The 17,802-nt window shown below is 50.0% G+C and overlaps 1 protein-coding gene across 1 annotated transcript in view; it reads left to right on the top strand.

The window, feature by feature from the left end:
• LOC109378263 (uncharacterized) overlaps positions 1-17,802 on the top strand; it is a 29,309-nt gene that overhangs the window by 8,452 nt on the left and 3,055 nt on the right. The window lies entirely within an intron of this gene.

The raw sequence follows: 17,802 nt of genomic DNA, 5'->3' as shown, positions 1-17,802 counted from the left end.
ACTAAGATTGAAGGACAACAACTTGGCTGTTCCCCTTCCCCAATTCCCCAATAAAATCTAAAAATAAAAATTAAAATAAAAAAAAACCAAAGTATATATTTTTGGAGAGAGTCGATACTTGGGACCTTCTTCAGCCCACCCCTTTATTTAACAGATAGAAGGTCCAAGGCCCAGGGCAACCCTGACATGCAGAGTCTTGAGGAGAACGCTCAGCCTAAAGCTCTTTCACCCCTTTGGCAAATGGGGGTTTGTGATTTTGAGGCCATGGTGCCCTCACCCATTCATTCAAGAACTTAACTTCTTCCTGACTCCATCTCTTTCTTGGGACCCAGAGGCTAGCTCACATGATGCCAGCTCTGGTCAGATCAAATCTGACACTCTGGTGGTCTCCTGGGGCTCCAGGCCTGCCCCCCGAGTGGGATGGGGTGGGGGCAGCCAAGGAGACTAGGAGTTAGGTCTGGTGTCCCATTTCGACTCTGGCTGGGCACCCTGACGCGCCTTCCAGAAAGACTATCTCCCAGTGGGGCCATCCGCGACCCTACTTGGCCATTAATATTTATCAGATCTGAAAGCTGAGCCACTGGAGAAGTGAAAAACAGCCGTGAACAGGTGCCATGGTGGCTGGCACCCCGGCCCAGGCTGTGCACAGCTAGGGGGGCTTAGTTGAGGGTAAGAGGGTAGATGAGGCAGTCTGAGCAGGGGGCCTCTTCTGGGGAGGCAAAGATCTCAAAGGAAGGAAGCAGATGATCAAGGAAGCGGACACCTCATTATAAGAAGCTGGAGGTTTCCTCCCTCTGTGGGTTTGTGAGGCCAGAGGGTGGGGAGGAGTCGCAGGGTCCCTGGCCTGGGGTAGAAGCCAGGAGCCAGAGGGTGGGTTTGGCGGGGCTGCATTGGCCTCCTGCCTGATTCCTTTAGGGGGGGGCACTTCACATCTGCTCTCTCCCCAGGAGATAGTGTGGTCTTTTCAAAAGTGCAAATCTGGTTGTGGCCTCCCTCCCGCTTAAAATCCTTCTCAGGTTTCATGCCTCTCAGGTGAAAGATCAAACTCCCTATTTGCTGGCCCCTGCCCATGTCTCCAGGAGACCCCAGGACCCTTTGGGCTCATTGTGCCTTCCTAAGGGGCACCACAGGGCCTTTGCATGTGCCGTTTTAATTGCCTAGAACTTGATTCGCTCCCTTCTGTGCCTATTTAATGCCTGCTTGTGCCAGACATAGCCACTCCTTACCCTTCTACCCTGCAGGTGGACCCTATAAATGGCACTTTCCAGGTTCCCTTGCCTTCTGACTTCCCACTAGCTTCAGCCAATGGAGACACTGTAGGGAGACAGAAGAGAAGGCGGAGGGAGAAGCCAGGGCATTTCTTGCTCTCTCCACCTCTCTCTCTCTCTCCCACTTGCCCCCTCCCCACCTCCATCTTTCCCCTTTTCCATCCTCCCTTCCCCCCATCCTTTCCCCCCATCTCTAGGCAGTGTTTTTAGAAACAGCCATATTTCCTCTGTGGTTCCAGCAGCTCCAGTACCTCTGCCTCTTCTTTGTCTCTCCATCCCAGGGTGACAGCAGCTCCGTACACGCAGTTCCTAATCTCCCGCTTGCTCTTGCAACTAAGCTATCACTTGTATTGACCAGGTCCCTTTATTTAATTCCTCCTCTTGAGCCACCTGACACAGGTGCCCTTTTCCTGATGGCATTTGTCTCATCCTTCAGTTCCTGCATTGAAGTTCCAGACCTCATGGGAGCCCTCTCTGACCCCTCTGGGTGATTTCTTTTCCTTCTGGGCACTTATTGCTGTTTGCAATTATGGATTCATGAGTGTGGTTATTCGATTAACATCTGTCTCCTCCCAAATTTGCAAGTTCTATGAGGGTAAGGGCCAGACATCTGTTTTTGCTCAACTCTGTATGTCCAGCACCAGAGCCTAAGCCTGGCAGTTAGGGGGTACTCACACATTTGCTGAATAATAAACCAATGAATAAACAAATGGATGAATGAGGAGAGGTGTGAGGAACTCATTTAGCCAGAATCTTTTTTCATAACGTCACTAGATAGATTGTGTTTGGGGAAACTCATCATGTATTCATTCAATTACAATTTATTGAGCACCTACTTGGTGCCAGGATGAATGGATAGATAGGTATGTGGTTGGTAAGTAGATGGATGGATGATGGATGGATGATGGATGGATGGAAGGAAAGAGGAAGAATGGCTGGGTGGATGAATAGATGGGCAGGAGGAAGGGTGGATTTACTCCTGGAAAAAAAAGGAAGGCAGGGAAGGGAGAGGGGCAGGCTGAATTAAGATAAAAGATACAGCTATTCTGTTGAGAAGAGGCAGAGGGACGGGGAATGGCAGCACTCACACGGGAACTTTGTGCTATGTCCCTGAAATATACAGGAAGGTCAGGCTCTGAGAAAGGAGCGGTCAGGGAAGGTCATTTCTGAACTGAGTTGCAATTCCCTTGTGTTAACCAAGATTAATGACTTTGGTTTGCAGAGCCCATTCCCAGCCATGGCGTTGGGCTGCCCCAGAGACCCAGGGCTCCTGAGTTGGCAGTTAGGGTTGACATACCCTTGGAACGCTCTCCGCAGAGGCAAAAGCTGAAACCCTGGAGGCCCAAGCACATGTCCAGTAGCAGTCGGACAGCATTTCCTTTCACCCCAGTCCCTGGGGCCCAGGGCAGATGGTCTCAAACCTGATGGGCGCCAGAAGCGCCATGAGCCTGTTTGGCAAGCTGATGCCTGTGGCACTCGCAGAGATCTGGGTCAGGAGGCCTGAGCAGGGCCTCGCAATCTGCATTCTTTTAATGAGCATCCAGGGACTCTGATACAGGTGGACCATAGACCACAGTTTGAAAAACACAGATATTGGTGCCATCTCAAACTGTATCAGGAAAGAGCAAGGAGGGAGGCAGTGTGTGCTTGAATGAGGCAGCCAGGGATCTGGGTTTGATTCTGACCCATCACAAGGGGTACCCCTGAGCCTCTACGTCTCTACCTGCAAACTGGATACAACGCCTGCTCTCACTGTTGGCATGAGTGTAAATGCAAAACACCAGTGGAGAGTGTTACATCCAACAAGTAAGATCCAAACACATCTCCTTGATACCAGAGGAGTTCCAGAATTCAGAGTTCTGTGGATATGGTATTCCGGTCAAGATGGTGGAGTAGGCAAACACTGTGCTCACCTTCTCTCATGACAACATTACAATTATAACTAAACTACAAAACGACCATCATTGAGAATCGCCTGAGGTCTAGCTGAACCAAAACCCTACAACTACTGTCATACAGAAGAAGCAACCTCAAGACTGGTAGAAGGGACAGAGATGTGGAACGGGTTGGTCCCACACTGGCGTGTTACCATTAAAAATCAGGAGGGCTAGCTCGATGCAGAGGTCCCCCCAGAGGAGTGAGGGGTTCCAGCACCACACCGGGCTCCCCAGCACAGGGTTCCAGTGCCAGGGAGAGAAGTCCCCATAATTCCTGGTTGTGAAAACCAGCAGAGATTGTGGCTGAGTGAGATGGAGGGCAGCTACACTCCCAGGTGCTCCTCTTGTAAGGCCTGTGCACAGACTTACTCGCTGATGGACTCATTCACTCTGAGCTCCAGCACTGGGAGCAGCAGCTCAAAAGGCCACAGGGACATATGGGGAGGAACTGAATAGTCTGGCTTTAGGGTGAGGGCTGGAGAGGCAGCTTTCTCCTGGACAGAGAAGCTGGCAAAAGCCATTGTTTCTTTGTTGAGCCCTCTCCCTCCCTGAGCACAGATGCAGGCAGATGCCATATCTGAGTCTCCTTCAACCTGGCTAATGCCGTTCATTCACCCTGCCCTAGTGACTCCCTGAGACCGTGCCCCACCCAACTTGCAGGCAAACCCCAGCTGCTTCCAGTGGCTTTTTCCCCACAAATTGCCTGCTTTGGCTCATGCTGCAGACTTTTGTAAAGTCTCTCAAAGGTTCACAAAACTCAAACAAGCAGCATCTGACTTAAGCATGTCCTGTACCTCTGGCTGAGCAGCCCTAACCCTCACACTAGTGGCAGCCAGCCTTGGTTTGTGGCTTGGCCTCTTGAGGCATTTCCAAGCATGGCACGAGTGATGACCATCTATGGATTGCTTTGTGTCTTATGCCAGGTAGCCCCAGGCAGGGCACAGGCTGCAGCTGAACTTGACCTACAGCAGGTCCCCTCCCAGGTGGCCCAAGCAAGGGTTGGCATGCCCGGTGACCAGCTGTGAACAGAAACGGAGCATCACTGGGCCACCTCCAAAGATGACACACCCAAAGGGCACACTGGGCAGGCACAAGAGCCTTGGCTAAAGCAAATCCTGCTCTATAAGATCAGCCCCTCCCCAATAGCTCCTTCACTGTAGTAACGGCCAGTCTTCACAACCAATGATCAAAAATATGAATAATAAAATGAGCCCAAGGGTCAATCCCTCCTATTGATGTGCAAACAGCAACCAAGGTTCAGCTACAACAGGAGGACACAAACAACCCACCCAAGGCACACAGCTGGAGCACCTAGCTCTGGTGGCCAGGGAGACGGCGCCACTGGGCCCCACAGGACACCTACTACATAAGGCCAGTCTACTAAGATTGGTAGACATAGCAACCCGACCTAATACATAGAAACAAACACAGGGAGGCAGTCAAAATGGGAGACAAAGAAATATGTCCCTAATAAAAAATTAAAAAAAAAAAACAGAACAAATCTCCAGAATAAACACTAAACAAAATGGAGACCAGTTCCAAACACTGGTTATTAGGGTGCTCAAAGATCTCAGGGAGAACTTCAACAAAGAGCTAGGAAACAAGGAAAGAGCCAGTCAAAAATAAAGAATACAGTAACAGAAATAAAGAATACATTAGAGAGAATCAACAGTAGATTATATGAAGCAGAGAATCAAATCAGTGATTTACAAGATAAGGGTAGTATAAAACACCCAATCAGAACAGCAAAAAGAAAAAAATCCAAAAAAACGAGGACAGTTTAAGGGACCCCTGAGACAACATCAAGCATACCAACATTCACATCAGAGGTGTACTAGAAGGAGAAGAGAGAGAGCAAGGAATTGAAAACTTACTTGAAGAAATAATGATGGAAAGGTTTCCTAACCTGGCAAAGAAAATGAATATTCAAGCCCAGGAAGCATAGAGAGTACCAGACAAGATGAACCCAAAGAGGCCCACACCAAGACACATCATAATTAAAATACCAAACGTTAAAGACAAAGAAAGAATCTTAAAAACAGCTAGAGAAAAGCAGTTAGTTACCTACAAGTGAGCTCCCATAGACTGTCAGCTGATTTCTCAACAGAAACTTTGCAGGCCAGAAGAGATTGGCAGGAAATATTCAAAGTGATGAAAATCAAGGACCTACAACCTTGATTATTCTATTACTCTATCAAGGACCTACAAGATTACTCTATCCAGAAAAGCTATCATTTAGAATCAAAGGACAGATAAAGAGCTTCCCAGACAAGAAAAAGCTAAAGGAGTTCATTACCACCAAACCAGTATTACAAAGGAACCTTAGAAAGACTTCTTTAACACAAAATAAGATTAAAAATATGAATAATAAAATGGCAATAACTACATATCTATCAACAACTACTTTAAATGCAAGTGCTCTAATCAAAAGAATGGATAAGAAAACAAAACCCATACATATGCTGCCTACAAGAGACTCACTTCAGATCAAAAGATACACACAGACTGAAAGTAAAGGGATGGAAAAAGATAGTTCATGAAAATAAAAATGAAAAAAAAAAAAGCTGGGGTAGCAATACTTATATCTGAAAAAAATAGACCTTAAAACAAAGGCTATTAAACAAGAGACAAAGAAGGACCTAGTAATCCCACTTCTGTGTATTTATCAGAAGAAACCCAAAATGCTACTTTGAGGGGATGTGTTCATCCATACGTTCATTGCAGCATTATTTACAATCACCAGATATGAAGGCAACCTGGGTGTCCCTGAATTAATAAAGAGGTGGTACATATATACAATGGAATATAACCCGGCTGTGAAAAAGAATGAAATCTTACGAGGGAGATCCAAGATGGCGGAGCAGATAAACATTGTCCCTGCATCCTTCCATGAACACATTAAAATTACAACTAAATTATAGAACGATCAACTTGGAGAACCATCTGAAGTCTAGCTGAACAGAAGTCCTATAACTAAAAATATAAAGAAGCCACAGCGAGACTGGGAGGAGGGGTGGAGATGTGGATCGGGCCCCAAACCTCCCGGTGGCGGTTGAGAGTCAGGAGGGATATGTCGGCTGTGAGGGTTCCCTATGGAGGAGCAAGGAACCCCAGCCACCCACACCAGGATCCCCAGCCCGGAATACTGGTGCCGGGAAGAGGAGCCCCCACACCTGGCTGTGAAAAACAGCAGGGATTCTGACCATTCAGCTGGGACAGAGGGCTGCAAGAAACCCAGACGCCCTCTTAAACGGCCCACACATAGACTCATTCACTGGCAGGCACTCATCTTGGGTTCCAGCAGAGGGATGGTGACTTGGGGGCTTCAGAGACATATGGGGAACAGACTAAGGTATGTGGCTTCAGGGGGAGGACTGGAGGACAGTCAGCATTTTCCCGGTGAGGCGTCCTCCTCCCATTCAGCTGGCAGGCGGGTACCATCTTTCCTATGTTGAGCCCGCCCCCACAGGCCAAACCTGAATCTGATTGGTCTGGCGAGGCCACTGCTCCGCCCTGCTGACTCAGCTGGAACCCAATTCACCCAACCAAGGAATGTTAGAGGGACTTCCTTAAGATGGGAAAGAAAGAAAATCAAAATTATAAATAATAAAATGGCAATAGCTACACATCTATCAACAATTACTTTCAATGTAAATGGATTAAATGCTCCAATCAAAAGACATAGGAGTGCTGAGCAGATAAGAAAATAAAACCCTTACATATGCTGCCTATAAGAGACTCACTTTAGATTGAAAGACACACAGAGACAGAAAGGGATGGAAAAAGATACTTTATGAAAATAAAAAAAAAAAATTTTAAAGCTGGAGTAGCAATACTTATACCAGACAAAACAGACGTTAAAACAAAGGCTATAACAAGAGACAAAGAAGGACCCAATAATCCCACTTCTGGGTGTTTATCTGAAGAAACCCAAATGCTACTTCAAGGGGACATGTGCATCCACATGTTCACTGCAGCATTGTTTACAATGGCCAAGATGTGGAGGCAGCCTGGGTGTCTGTCAATGGAAGAATGGATAAAGTGGTGGTACATACATACAGTGGAATACTGCTCAGCCGTGGAAGGGAATGGGTTCTTGCCATCTGCAGTGGCATGAATGGACCTGGAGGTGTTATGCTGAGTGGAGTGTCAGACAGAGAAAGACAGATGCAATGTGATTTCGCTTATATGTGGAATCTAAGAACAAAATTAACACACAAAACAAAAACAAACTCATCGATACAGAAAAGATTTTGATGGTTGCCAGATAAGAGTGGGGTTGGGAGTGTGGGTGAAAGAAGGGGAAGGGGTTAAGAAGCACAAATTGGATGTTACACTGTAGTCAGGGGGATGTAGGGTATAGCATAAGGAATATAGTCAATAATGTTGTAATAACTATGTATGGTGTCAGATGGGGACTAGATTTGTTGGGGTGACAGATGGGAGGGCAGCAGGGTGAAAAAAGTGAAGGGATTAAGAAGTACAAACTGGTAGTCACAAAATAGTCATGGGGATGTAAAGTAAAGCACAGGGAATATAGTAAATGACATGGTAATAACTATGTATAGTGCCAGGTGGGTACTAGACTAGTCAAGCGGACCACTTCTTTAGGTCATATAAATGTCTAACCACTATGCTGTACATCTGAAATTAATATAAAATAATATTGAATGTCAAAAAATTAATTAATTAAATATCTGACTTTAAAAAAAAAAGAATTCTGTGGATTTAGAAGTATAAAACGTGCAACCCATGCCCAACATTACCTCACACCTCGGTGGTGGGGCCTGGGGCAGTACCCTTAACCAAACTCATTGATATCTCTGTGGCAAAATATATGAATCTATGTACTGAAGAAGGAAATGGAGGCTATAAATACCCTCATTCAGTACAGGGCAGATTTTTACAGGCCAATTTTTACACCCAGACTTGGTTGTTCAAGCTTTTGCAATTTCGGAATTGTAGATAAGGGACTGAGCCCTATATAAAGATGTGGGCGTCCAAAATGAGGCCATGAAAAAAAAAGAATCGTGCCAAGGCTACCTCCATATTGATGCAGAAGAAGAGTAACTCTATATTTTGAAAGTGGAAGTGGGATAAAACAATTATATACATGTCCATAGGGGGGAAAAAAACCACAAAACTGGAAGACTGACAGCAGGGACACCTGTCCAGTGTGACTACAGATGATGGTGTTTTTTCTTTTGGCTGATGGGTATTTTCAAAGGTTTCTACCTTGAACCATGCATATATATTGCTTTGTGATTTTTTTTTTTAATAATAATAGGAGTTTCAAAATCATTAAATCCCCAAAGACTTGGAGGGCAGTGGTAGGCCAGCAGTGTTGGGAGACTCGGGGGCACCGCATCACCTATGGCCCCACTCAGGGTCCTCTCTGCAGGGTGGACAAAGCCCCCTTGCCTTCACTTGCTCAGGGTCCCACCTTCCCCCGAGCCTTATGGGAATATTTGTCTTCCCGCCAGCCTCAGCTGGTTCCCCTCCCCTGTGAGAATCCCAGGCCCAGAGCCCCCACTGTCAACACGGTGGGGGCCCAGCAAGGAGATGGGAGAGTGAGCGAGAGGCAAACTCAGAGACAGACAGGAGGGAGGGGATCAGGCGGCAGAGGGGTGGCTGGATGGGAGCTGCTGATTCACAGCCACCCCTTCAACAGGTGGCCTGCCATCTGCTCCGGCTCCCTGCCCCAGCCACGTGTCCAGCCTTCTTGAGTTTAACTTCGGCTGTGCACGTGGCCTGAGTTCATACAGCCAGAAAAAGAACTTGCCGAGAATGGGCCTGGCTGAGGACAGAGCAAGGGTCACTTGTCCCCTGGGAACAGGGCTAAAATTGACCAGGGGATTTGGAAAGTCCCTGTGCTCAGGCCCTGACCTGCATTTCTCTTCACTGGGTTCCTGGAGTTTGACTTAAAAGCTTTTTAAATCTGGGTGCACCCGCTCTTCATCGGACAGATTAAATTGCAGGCCCAGAGAGGTAAAGGGGCTTGCCTGGGGTCACACAGCTTAACATTCATTGATTCACTCATTGATTCCCTAACTGTTTTATTGAGTGGGCTCCCTGCCAGCTGCAAAAATTACGGCCTCAGGGAGCCTATAAAAATCCAGCCAGGAGACCAGCCATATAGACACCAAAACTTAATGCAAGAACATCCCAGCCCTGCAGCTGATGACCAGCTAAAATGTCTGAAGCTCTCTGTGACTCACTTCCTCTGTAAACTGGGAATAATTATAACAGCACCAACCTCTTAGAGCTGATATGTGAAAGCAGGTCATTGCATGACGTGCTACGGAGAGAATCCTTTCATTCAATTTCATTCAGCATCACGGACTTTTATTTTATACTCACAACAACCTCCTGCAGTCAATATCATCAGCCTTTTGCAGGTGAGGGAAGGGACGTGTCCAGTCATTTGCCAGCATACCCAGGACAAGCCTGGACTCGGACCCAGGACAGTCAGAACCCCAGCTGTCCCAACGCCCTGTCCCTGGCCCTTTGAGGGCCCCCTCCTCCCTCTGTACTGTCTCTGCCTCCACCCTGGAAGGGAACGTGTTGGAACCTGTCCCCAGGGCAGGGCCCAGCTGTCACCCTCCCAGCTGCTGGGACCCTGGTGTGCGGAATCTGGTGCCAGCCTGCAGGCCCAGCCAGGAATACACATACAGCTTCTGACACAACAGAGGTGGGGAGGGGGTCAAGTGCACTCGGCAGGGGCTGCAGTTATAGATTGTTCCATCCTGCGCTACTATCCCGTGACCCCCTAACAGGCCCCCTCCTCCAGGCAGCCAGTCCTGCCTGCCACCTTTTCTTCTCCCAGGCCAGATACCTTCCCACACTGGCCTAAGTGAACAAGTGGAGAGTCGTCTCTGTGCGGTTTTGGGATGGAAACTACCTGCCCTCGATGTAATCTCAGGAGACTGGGACGATGCACTGTAGATATCAGTGTATTAGTTTTTATAAGTATCAGTTGGAATAACATTTTGTGAGGAACCACTGGAAAACTCTGAGCACAGGCTTGTCTTCACATTAAGGGGTAGACATAGCTGGCAGAGCACCACCTTTGCTAGTCAGGGTGGTTGGGGTGTAATGAGGAGCTAACATTTTTTGAAGACATCTGTGTGGCCCTGGGCCTTGTCTGCGGTCTCAGCCTTCCTGGTTACCCTGTAGGCTCAGGCCTCTCGCCTTCACCTGGAGATGATCACCTTGAACTTGAAGACATGCAGTAATTGACATGCAGTAAATGGGGTAGCTGGGCTGAGAACCTGGGTTGGTGGTCCCCCAAGGCCATGCCTGCTTGGCCTTGGGCTGCCTATCTTTTTGGCAGACTCATACATGGCTCATCTGGGCAGGCTGGTGACTCTGGAGTCCAGCTCAGGCCAGCTTTGTCCTGGGGGCTCTGACCTCTGGGATCTGGCCAACGGCTTCCACCCTCAAGCTGTTAGGGCCACACTAGCAGCTCACACGAACAGGGACCAAGAAGTACAAACAAAGGGCAGGGAGTGATGGAGGATCAGAGGAGAGGACGGTGTGGGATTGGCTGGGAGGGTCGAGGAGCGCAGAGACAGCACCAAGGGGAATCCTCCCACCACTGCCCCGTAGAATCCTAGGGCACAGAGGTGCTTGCCTGGGGAACAGCAGGCAAGGGCTTACCCCCAGGATTAAGGCCCTGGAAACCCAGGAAGAGTTCATCCCAAAGGCATCAAAGAAGAAAGCCAGCCAGCTGTGGGGGCCAGGGAGTGGGTGGCCCCGTCCCAGGAAAGGCCTGCCCACCAGGCCCTGGCCTTCCTGGGCTGAATGCCTCTCCCGCCAGCCCAGAGGCGCCAGAGCCGGCCTGGGAAGGAGCCGCGCCAGGTCAGGGAGGGCCCGTCCCCCTCATTCAAGCCCTCGCCCTGACAAGAGTTTTCTTCCCACAGGAGCCAGAGGCAGGGAGGGGATGTGATTTTTTTTTGACAGTGCAGAGACAGAACCATCAGACTGAGACAGAGAAAGACAGACGGAGAGACAGACCGAGATATAGAGACAGAGATACCAGAGAGAGACAGATATACAGACACAAGGAGACAGAGACAGAGACAAGCAGATGTACAGACATACACACAGAGATGTACACACATAGATACAGACACAAGATCTCACGCACATGGAGACATGCAGTGCACAGTGACACTCAGCATAACTCCCACAGAGACCTCCCCCCCAACACACACACAGACTCTCGAAGGCCTCACCAGCCATGCTGCCTTCATCGTCACTGGTCCCCCCCAGCCACCCAGAAGCCAGGTGCCGCACGTCGCAACATCAGTGTCTTAAGTTTTGACCCAGATTCGCTCAGGGCCAATGTTTTGCGCAATGAGGAAGCCCGTGAGGTGGACACGCACTCGGGCCAGCCACCTGTGGCCTGCGTTTGAGTCCTGGGTCCTCCATCTGCCAGCTGTGAGACCAGGTCAAGGAATGTCACCTCTCTGACCTCAGTTTCCTCATCTGCAAGGTAGAGAGAGAAGGTGGCCAACTGGAAGGGTGCTTGCAGGACTGCAGGAGATAAATGCTGAGCCTCAGAAAATGCTCCTGAGCTGACACTGCCCAGCTGCATAGACCCGTCTATACCACGAGGGCAGAGAGCCGGTGGACAGAATCGCAGGGCCCAGGTAGAGACCTGGCTTCCAGTCCCTGCAGTAATTAGCTGCGTGGCTTTGGGCTTGGGTTCTAAATGGAGTCCTCTGAGACCTGTGCTCTGCCCCCAGTCCAGGGGGCCTCAGTTAGCCTGCCAACCAGGTTTTCCAGCAGGGTCTGCTGTGTGCCGTGCACCGGGGGGCTCAAAGCTGCTGCAAACTCAGGGACCAGGCGGAATAAAGGGGCCCAGGCTTTGTGGTCCAGAAAATGGGGTCCAGGAGGTGGGCATGAAGAAGAAGCTGTGGGTGTGTGAGGCTAGGACACACAGTTGTTGTTGTTTCTTAAGCTGACTTTACGGAGGCATAATTTATATAACAAAATGCATCCATTTAAGTAAGTTTGGCACATGTATATATTTGCATAGCCACCCCCCTATCAAAATAATCAACATTTTTCATCACCCCCAAAATCTCCCCTTGTGCCCCTCCCTAGCCAACCCTGATCCCAGCCCCTGAAAACTGCTGCTCTGTTCTCTATCACTGTCGTTTGGCCTTTTCCAGACTTTTATACACATGGAGTCATGCAGCATGCACAGTGCCTGACTTCTCTCATTCCACGTAAGGTTTTTGAGACTCTTCCAAGTTACTGTGTGAATCGGCCATTCCTCCCTTTTTATTGATGAGTGGTGTTCCATTCTATGCTGACACCACAGGGTATTTATCTGTCCCCTGTTGATGGCTATCTGGATTGTTTCCAGTGTGGGGGTCATTAGGAATGAAGCCACAATAGACATTCGTGTACAGCTGTTGGTGTGGATGTGGCTTCTCGTGTCTCTTGGGTAAATGCTAAAAGTGAAACTGCTGGGTCAGAAGCAGGTGTTGACCTTGGGCCAGTAGCTGGGTTGGCCCCAGTTTCCTTGTCTTTACAGTGGGAAATGAAAAAGTGGAAACAATTCAGATGTCCATCAACAGAATGAACAGACAAAATGTAGTTAATCCGCAGAATGGAGTATTACACAGCCATCAAAAGGAGTGATGTCCTGACCCATGCTACAACAGGAATAAACCATGCTATTGAGAGAAGCCAGACACAAAAGGTCACAAAGTGTAACATTCCATTTATATGAAATGTCCAGGATAAGCGCATCCATAGAGACAGAAAGGAGGTTAAAAGTTGCTAGGGGCTGGGGGAAGAGGAACCAGAAGTGACTGCTAGTGGGTATGAGGTCTCCTTTTGGGGTGATGAAATGTTCTGGAATTAGATTGAGGTGATGGTTGCATGACCTTGTGAATGGACTAAATGCCACTGAATTGTACACATGAAAGTGGTGGATTTTATGTGATGTGAATTTTGCCTCAAGTTTTTAAAAAGGGAGGAGAGAGAATCCGATAATAAGAGTGCCCTCTTTGTAAGATCTCTGTGAAGATTAAATGAGATGATACACGGAAGCACTTAGCACAGGGCTGGGTGCACAATCCCCAGAATGAAAGTTGGAGAGGCTCGGGGGTTTTGTCTGCTTATTTTCAGGTGCGGCTCTGTCCCCTACGCCCCCAGAATAGAGTAGGCACTCAACAAACATTTGTTAATCCATGAATGACTCGCTTTATGATTATGAGTTTGATCTCCCCAGTCCCTTAGGTAAAACCCTGCCAGGAAAAATGGTAATGAGACTGTCGTAGGCTACTCTGACCTTCATATTCATTATCTTCAAGAAATCTTCAAAACAATCCCATCACATGGGGATCTTTTAACAATTATGATTATTAATCTCCCCGTGTTTACAGAGAAGGAAACCAAGAGAAGCTAAGAAACCCGCCCAAGGTCAGCCATGAGCCCAGGCTGGCCAATTTCTGAGCCCATGGGGCTAGGTAAGCAGGCCCCTCCCCCAGGACACATGTCACGAGCAGACCAGGCGTGACCTTGGCCTTCTTTGCAGACTGACATCCTCTCCCCAACCCTTGGGCAGGATTTTAATAGATCTGAGAGGAGGGGAGGCCAAGTGGTATCCCCATGAGGCTGCCTGGAGAGCCTGGGCTCCCATCAGGGGCAGGATGTGGCCTGATGGGGGTCCTCTGGAGGCCAGGTCAGCAGGGAGTTCCCAGGAACTCTGCTTTGACTCACAGGCAGAGGAGGTACAAAAAACAGCAAAAACAAGCCAGGGAAACCCCGCTCACAGCTCCAGGCAGGCCTCTGTCCTCAGACGGCCAAATCTCTCTTGAGGCCTTAGCTCCTGGCCTCTTGTTCCTAGATCTCAGCGGCCATGGGTAGACCGTGTGCTCTTTCTTCAAATTCTCCTGAGACCTTGATCCTCGGCTGTGTCTCAGCTTTGCTGACCCCTCCCACAGGCCATTGCACCACTTCCTGCCTGGATGGGGGGGGAGACATTCTCCCCTAGAAGCCTCCCCTCTGCCCTTCCCACCCTCATCTCCCACCCCACCCCACACACAAACACGTGTTCCCCCAGCCAACCCATCAGCATGCTACTGCCACCTCCAGCCTTCCAAAACTCCATTTTGCTCACATCACCCCTCCTGCCCTGAAGCCATCTGTGGCTCCCTAGTGTCCCCAGAGAGGCTGTTCGGGGAGACTGGCCAAAAGCAAGGACTCTGTAGCCAGGATAGCTGGGTTTATATCCTGGCTCAACCATTTAGAAATTGAGTGACCATCGGGCAGGTCCCTCCACCTTGCTGCACCTCCCTCTCTCCATCTATAAAATGGAGTCATGATGGTGCCTCCAGCACCAAGCTATTGGCACAGCCGATGAGTTGCTATGTGGAAAGTGTTTAGCACAGTGCCAGCTGTTACTATTTGTAAGAAGTATTACGAATATTGATGATAGAGGCAGTCCATCCCTTTGGTCTGGCCCAGGCTGTGGTGTCCCCGATCCACCCGGCCAACATGCACAGCCCCCGTCTGGCTCTTCCTGGCGAGGCCCTGAGAACAGCTGTCCCCATCACTACGACGTCGGCCTTCTGCCGTCTGCTTCTCCAGAGTTAGATCATCTTATGCAGCTCAGCTCCACAGACACCCGCTTCCCAAAGTCTCCCCAGACACCCCGGCCAACTGGGCCACCCAACTTTGCCTCCTGTATCCGTGTCTACCCCTATGCTTCTCAGACAAGCATGGAGGCCTTGTGGAGAGGCACATTCAGGCCCAAGAAGTCTCGGGTGGGCCTGAGGTGCAGCATTTCCATCAGGCTCCCGGATGCTGACATAGCTCGTCATGAGACGGAATCTTAAGGATCACTACTTCTAAGGCGACCATTTTGGGAATTAAATCCCAATCCATTTTCGATTTTTGATTGTTTCTTATATGGTAGTCCCCTCTCTCCAGCCAAACTCTGAGGCGGAGGGCCACGTCTGCCTCCGTCCCATCACCAGATCTAGGCATCCTGACTTAATAGGTGTGGGTTGGAGTGAACGGGCTAAGCCAGCAGGCTGGGAAAGAGACTCGGCCCATGCACCATGGCCTCCACCGCTGAGGGCTTGGTGCTCCTTCCGCTCCGTTAGGAGGTCCCAGGTACACATGCAGTCAGCACTCTACTCGTGTGACAGTGGGGACTGTCACATCATGCCAATGGAATAAGAATAGCTAATGCTTACAAAGACCTGGCCAGGCCCCAGGCGAGGGCCCCTTCTAAGGGCTTTATACATGGGTTGACTCACTTAATCATCATCACAACCCTATGAGGTTGGCACTACTCTATCCCCACTTGACAGGTGGGGAAACTGAGGCACAGAGCGGCTAAGGGTCACACAGCTAGCACATGACAGAGGCAGGACTCACACCCAGGCACCCTGGCTCTCAGCATGTGCTCTTACTTAACCCCAGGCTACACTGACTGTCTCCAGCCTTAGCACAGGCCTGGCACATAGTAAGTGCTCATGAAATGTGAGCATCCCTTAGGTGTGAGTCATGGCTTGTCCAGGCACACAATTGCATGTGGTAAACCATCAGGCCTGTGGCCACTCTGGGTGGCTGGTGAGTCTTTCTGTGGGGGCTACTCTGGGCGGGGGCGGGGGGGGACCCTAGGGGTCCCAAGCAGAAGGGCCGCCCCCTCTCCACTCATCATCTCTTTTTGCATCCACTGTCTCTGAGCTTAGTCACATGGCTCCTGGTGGTTCAGGGACTTTGTGGCCCTGGACCTGCGGCCACCTGCTGGGAACACCAGCCAATCCTGGGGCTGTCCCCTGGGGACAAGAGGCCCCCTTTCATCTAGTGGTCACTGCCCCAGCATGTGGGCTCTGCAGGTGCCCCTCCCCCGAGCAGCCTCAGGCTGGTCCACAGCCAGCTCCCTGCCATTCATCAGATTAAAGGACCTTTGCAGTGAAAGTGGCATCTCCTGGAGAGCAGGCCTGGGCCAAGCTCCAGGCCTCCGCCCCACCCCCAACCCAGCTGATGGCTCTGTCCCTGGACAGAGACCCTTCCCCTGTGCAGGACCCAGGTCCCTCTGCTGGTTCCCCTTGCCCCACTTGCTCATTCGTTTGACACACATCCATCACACACATACTATGTGCCACAGTGAGGTCTCTGGTCTCTTTGCTGTCACCAGAGTTATTCTGCTTGGGACACCCATTACTTTCTCACCTTTTGAGATGGTCCTAGGATGAATCGTTTCACTCCAGGTGGCGCCATCTCCCAGGGCCCAGTTTAGGGTGCCCAACCACAGGCTGAGCATTGCTATGTGCTGGGCACTGCAGCATGCAATTTATAATGCAATCCATTGTCCCCTCCACCGTCCGAAGCCCTTGAAAGGCAGGCCTCTGATGCCCCCGCCCTTCACCTGTAGAGAGTGAAGCTCAGAGAGGTAGAGTTGACCTGTCCCAGGTCACAAAGATAGTAAGAGGCCAAACCAGGGCTTCTCATTCTAGACTCCGGGGCTTCCATGGTCCCATCACACCACATCTGTCTGTGTTGGTTGCATGTGACTGTCATATTCTATGGTGATTCTCTATGGCTCCTCAGATGTCTCCAGTCCCTGTAGGCAGCAGTGCTCCCTGTCACCCACCCTGACCTTGGGGTCCTGGATATCCAGCCCTTGGAAAAACTGACCTTGACATTCAACCTGTGGTTAGCTGAATAATGGCCCCCAAAGATGTCCATGCCCTAATCCCTAGAACCTGTGAATTTGTGACCTTAGATGGCAAAGGGGACTTTACAAATAGATTAAGTGAAGGATCTTGAGATGGGGAGATTGTCTTGGACTACCTGGGTGCCCCCAATGTAATCACAAGGTCCTTAGAAGAAGGAGGCAGGAGAGTCAGGACCAGAGAGAGAGATTTGAAGTTGGTAAGCTGCTGGCTTTCAAGATGGAAGAAGGGGCTATAATCCGAGGAATGTGGGCGACCCCCAGAAGCTGGAAAAAGTAAGGATATGGATTCTCCTCTGGACCCTACAGAAGGAATGCAGCCCTGCTAACAACACCTTGATTTTAGCCCAGTGAGACCCACGTCAGACTTCTGAGCTGCAGAATAAATCTGTGATGTTTTAAGCCACCACGTTTGTGGTCATTTATTGTATTACAGCAGCCATAGGAAACTCATACAACAGCCTGGCTACCCCCTCTTGTTGTCCGGGTCCTAGCCACACCTCCCCTCCCTTCCTCACCCCCACCATGCCCAGAACCGAGGCCTAAAGGAGGTCTCGGTTGTCCTCAGCCCCGGCAGGGCCTCACCCACCTCTGGGCTTTTGCGTGCCCTCACCGTCTGGTCCTGCTTACTTTTTTCCCCTGCCTGCCATTGTTAGTCACCTTATCACACCTCTACATCTCACCTCACATCTAATTGGAATTTCCTCAAAGACAGGAAACCTGATTTAGGCGTCTTTGTCTCTCCCAGAGCACCCTGCACAGGGTGGGCTCAGGTGGAGTGCACTTGGCTTTCCTGCCCTACCCTTCAGGCCCTGGGGGGTCTGCATTTGCTGCCCTCCAGGCGGGCAGGCCATGTCAGCCTCTTGGCAGAGCCTTTGTCCCAGCGGCT

This window comes from Hipposideros armiger, unplaced genomic scaffold (assembly GCF_001890085.2).
Source record: "Hipposideros armiger isolate ML-2016 unplaced genomic scaffold, ASM189008v1 scaffold_19, whole genome shotgun sequence".
Taxonomy (NCBI): domain Eukaryota; kingdom Metazoa; phylum Chordata; class Mammalia; order Chiroptera; family Hipposideridae; genus Hipposideros; species Hipposideros armiger.
This window is presented reverse-complemented; position numbering and strand designations above follow the sequence as displayed.